Below are 6000 nucleotides of genomic sequence, written 5' to 3' on the forward strand. Positions count from 1 at the left end.
GACCTATATAATAAATAGTACTATGTAACGCACCACATACTAACGATTGTGCGTCACTTGTATTCTAGACCTATATAATAAATAGTACTATGTAATGCACCACATGCTAAAGATTGTGCGTCACTTGTATTCTAGACCTACATAATAAATAGTACTATGTAATGCACCACATACTAATGATTGTGCGTCACTTGTATTCTAGGCCTATATAATAAATAGTACTATATAACGCACCACATTATAACGATTGTCCGTCACTTGTATTCTAAGCCTATATAATAAATAGTACTATGTAACACACCACATTATAACGATTTTGCGTCACTTGTATTCTAAGCCTATATAATAAATAGTATTATGTAACGCCCCACATGCTAACAATTGTGCGTCACTTGTATTCTAGGCCTTTATAATAAATAGTACTATGTAACGCACCACATACTAACGATTGTGCGTCACTTGTATTCTAGGCCTATATAATAAATAGTACTATGTAACGCACCACATGCTAACAATTGTGCGTCACTTGTATTCTAGACCTATATAATAAATAGTCCTATGTAACGCACCACATGCTAACGATTGTGCTACACTTGTATTCTAGGCCTTTATAATAAATAGTACTATGTAACGCACCACATGCTAACGATTGTGTGTCACTTGTATTCTAGGCCTATATAATAAATAGTACTATGTAACGCACCGCATACTAACGATTGTGCTACACTTGTATTCTAGGCCTATATAATAAATAGTACTATGTAACGCACCACATTATAACGATTGTGCGTCACTTGTATTCTAGGCCTATATAATAAATAGTACTATGTAACGCACCACATTATAACGATTGTGCGTCACTTGTATTCTAGACCTATATAATAAATAGTACTATGTAACGCACCACGTGCTAATGATTGTGTGTCACTTGTATTCTAGACCTATATAATAAATAGTACTATGTAACTCACCACATGCTAATGATTGTGCGTCACTTGTATTCTAGGCCTATATAATATATAGTACAATGTAACGCACCACATGCTAACGATTGTGCGTCACTTGTATTCTAGGCCTATATAATAAATAGTACTATGTAACGCACCACATACTAACGATTGTGTGTTACTTGTATTCTAGGCCTATATAATAAATAGTACAATGTAACGCACCACATACTAATGATTGTGCGTCACTTGTATTCTAGGCCTATATAATAAATAGTACTATGTAACGCACCACATGCTAACGATTGTGCTTCACTTGTATTCTAGGCCTATATAATAAATAGTACTATGTAACGCACCACATACTAACGATTGTGCGTCACTTGTATTCTAGACCTATATAATAAATAGTTCTATGTAACGCACCACATGCTAATGATTGTGCGTCACTTGTATTCTAGGCCTATATAATAAATAGTACGTAACGCACCACATGCTAACGATTGTGCGGCACTTGTATTCTAGGCCTATATAATAAATAGTACTATGTAACGCACCACATGCTAACGATTGTGCGTCACTTGTATTCTAGGCCTATATAATAAATAGTACTATGTAACGCACCACATGCTAACGATTGTGCTTCACTTGTATTCTAGACCTATATAATAAATAGTACTATGTAACGTACCACATACTAACGGTTGTGCGTCACTTGTATTCTAGGCCTATATAATAAATAGTACTATGTAACGCACCGCATACTAACGATTGTGCGTCACTTGTATTCTAGACCTATATAATAAATAGTACTATGTAACGCACCACATACTAACGATTGTGCTTCACTTGTATTCTAGGCCTATATAATAAATAGTACGTAACGCACCACATGCTAACGATTGTGCGGCACTTGTATTCTAGGCCTATATAATAAATAGTACTATGTAACGCACCACATGCTAATGATTGTGCGTCACTTGTATTCTAGGCCTATATAATAAATAGTACTATGTAACGCACCACATACTAACGATTGTGCTTCACTTGTATTCTAGGCCTATATAATAAATAGTACTATGTAACGCACCACATGCTAACGATTGTGCGTCACTTGTATTCTAGGCCTATATAATAAATAGTACTATGTAATGCACCATATACTAACGATTGTGCGTCACTTGTATTCTAGACCTATATAATAAATAGTACTATGTAATGCACTACATACTAATGATTGTGTGTCACTTGTATTCTAGACCTATATAATAAATAGTACTATGTAACGCACCACATGCTAATGATTGTGCGTCACTTGTATTCTAGGCCTATATAATAAATAGTACTATGTAACGCACCACATACTAACGATTGTACGTCACTTGTACTCTAGGCCTATATAATAAATAGTACTATGTAACGCACCACATGCTAACGATTGTGCGTCACTTGTATTCTAGGCTTATATAATAAATAGTACTATGTAACACACCACATGCTAACGATTGTGCGTCACTTGTATTCTAGGCCTATATAATAAATAGTACTATGTAACACACCACATGCTAATGATTGTGCGTCACTTGTATTCTAGGCCTATATAATAAATAGTACTATTTAACGCACCACATACTAACAATTGTGCATCACTTGTATTCTAGACCTATATAATAAATAGTACTATGTAATGCACCACATGCTAAGGATTGTGCGTCACTTGTATTCTAGACCTATATAATAAATAGTACTATGTAATGCACCACATGCTAACGATTGTACGTCACTTGTACTCTAGGCCTGTATAATAAATAGTACTATGTAATGCACCACATGCTAAGGATTGTGCGTCACTTGTATTCTAGACCTATATAATAAATAGTACTATGTAATGCACCACATGCTAAGGATTGTGCGTCACTTGTATTCTAGACCTATATAATAAATAGTACTGTGTAACGCACCACATGCTAACGATTGTGCGTCACTTGTATTCTAGACCTATATAATAAATAGTACTATGTAATGCACTACATACTAATGATTGTGTGTCACTTGTATTCTAGACCTATATAATAAATAGTACTATGTAACGCACCACATGCTAATGATTGTGCGTCACTTGTATTCTAGGCCTATATAATAAATAGTACTATGTAACGCACCACATACTAACGATTGTACGTCACTTGTACTCTAGGCCTATATAATAAATAGTACTATGTAACGCACCACATGCTAACGATTGTGCGTCACTTGTATTCTAGGCTTATATAATAAATAGTACTATGTAACACACCACATGCTAACGATTGTGCGTCACTTGTATTCTAGGCCTATATAATAAATAGTACTATGTAACACACCACATGCTAATGATTGTGCGTCACTTGTATTCTAGGCCTATATAATAAATAGTACTATGTAACGCACCACATACTAACAATTGTGCATCACTTGTATTCTAGACCTATATAATAAATAGTACTATGTAATGCACCACATGCTAAGGATTGTGCGTCACTTGTATTCTAGACCTATATAATAAATAGTACTATGTAATGCACCACATGCTAACGATTGTACGTCACTTGTACTCTAGGCCTGTATAATAAATAGTACTATGTAATGCACCACATGCTAAGGATTGTGCGTCACTTGTATTCTAGACCTATATAATAAATAGTACTATGTAATGCACCACATGCTAACGATTGTGCATCACTTGTATTCTAGACCTATATAATAAATAGTACTATGTAATGCACCACATGCTAAGGATTGTGCGTCACTTGTATTCTAGACCTATATAATAAATAGTACTGTGTAACGCACCACATGCTAACGATTGTGCGTCACTTGTATTCTAGACCTATATAATAAATAGTACTATGTAACGCACCACATGCTAATGATTGTGCTTCACTTGTATTCTAGACCTATATAATAAATAGTACTATGTAACGCACCACATACTAACGATTGTGCGTCACTTGTATTCTAGACCTATATAATAAATAGTACTATGTAACGCACCACATGCTAATGATTGTGCTTCACTTGTATTCTAGGCCTATATAATAAATAGTACTATGTAACGCACCACATACTAACGATTGTACGTCACTTGTACTCTAGGCCTATATAATAAATAGTACTATGTAACGCACCACATGCTAATGATTGTGCTTCACTTGTATTCTAGACCTATATAATAAATAGTACAATGTAACGCACCACATACTAACGATTTTGCGTCACTTGTATTCTAGGCCTATATAATAAATAGTACTATGTAACGCACCACATGCTAATGATTGTGCATCACTTGTATTCTAGGCCTATATAATAAATAGTACTATGTAACGCACCACATACTAACGATTGTGCGTCACTTGTATTCTAGACCTATATAATAAATAGTACTATGTAACGCACCACATGCTAACGATTGTGCGTCACTTGTATTCTAGACCTATATAATAAATAGTACTATGTAACGCACCACATGCTAACGATTGTGCTACACTTGTATTCTAGGCCTATATAATAAATAGTACTATGTAACGCACCACATTATAACGATTGTGCGTCACTTGTATTCTAGGCCTATATAATAAATAGTACTATGTAACGCACCACATTATAACGATTGTGCGTCACTTGTATTCTAGACCAATATAATAAATAGTACTATGTAACGCACCACGTGCTAATGATTGTGTGTCACTTGTATTCTAGACCTATATAATAAATAGTACTATGTAACTCACCACATGCTAATGATTGTGCGTCACTTGTATTCTAGGCCTATATAATAAATAGTACAATGTAACGCACCACATGCTAACGATTGTGCGTCACTTGTATTCTAGGCCTATATAATAAATAGTACTATGTAACGCACCACATACTAACGATTGTGTGTTACTTGTATTCTAGGCCTATATAATAAATAATACTATGTAACGCACCACGTGCTAATGATTGTGTGTCACTTGTATTCTAGACCTATATAATAAATAGTACTATGTAACTCACCACATGCTAATGATTGTGCGTCACTTGTATTCTAGGCCTATATAATAAATAGTACTATGTAACGCACCACATGCTAACGATTGTGCGTCACTTGTATTCTAGGCCTATATAATAAATAGTACTATGTAACGCACCACATACTAACGATTGTGTGTTACTTGTATTCTAGGCCTATATAATAAATAGTACAATGTAACGCACCACATACTAATGATTGTGCGTCACTTGTATTCTAGGCCTATATAATAAATAGTACTATGTAACGCACCACATGCTAACGATTGTGCTTCACTTGTATTCTAGGCCTATATAATAAATAGTACTATGTAACTCACCACATACTAACGATTGTGCGTCACTTGTATTCTAGACCTATATAATAAATAGTTCTATGTAACGCACCACATGCTAATGATTGTGCGTCACTTGTATTCTAGGCCTATATAATAAATAGTACGTAACGCACCACATGCTAACGATTGTGCGGCACTTGTATTCTAGGCCTATATAATAAATAGTACTATGTAACGCACCACATGCTAACGATTGTGCGTCACTTGTATTCTAGGCCTATATAATAAATAGTACTATGTAACGCACCACATGCTAACGATTGTGCTTTACTTGTATTCTAGACCTATATAATAAATAGTACTATGTAACGTACCACATACTAACGGTTGTGCGTCACTTGTATTCTAGGCCTATATAATAAATAGTACTATGTAACGCACCGCATACTAACGATTGTGCGTCACTTGTATTCTAGACCTATATAATAAATAGTACTATGTAACGCACCACATACTAACGATTGTGCTTCACTTGTATTCTAGGCCTATATAATAAATAGTACGTAACGCACCACATGCTAACGATTGTGCGGCACTTGTATTCTAGGCCTATATAATAAATAGTACTATGTAACGCACCACATGCTAATGATTGTGCGTCACTTGTATTCTAGGCCTATATAATAAATAGTACTATGTAACGCACCACATACTAACGATTG

The sequence above is a fragment of the Bombina bombina genome, chromosome 7, assembly GCF_027579735.1.
Source record: "Bombina bombina isolate aBomBom1 chromosome 7, aBomBom1.pri, whole genome shotgun sequence".
NCBI lineage: Eukaryota > Metazoa > Chordata > Amphibia > Anura > Bombinatoridae > Bombina > Bombina bombina.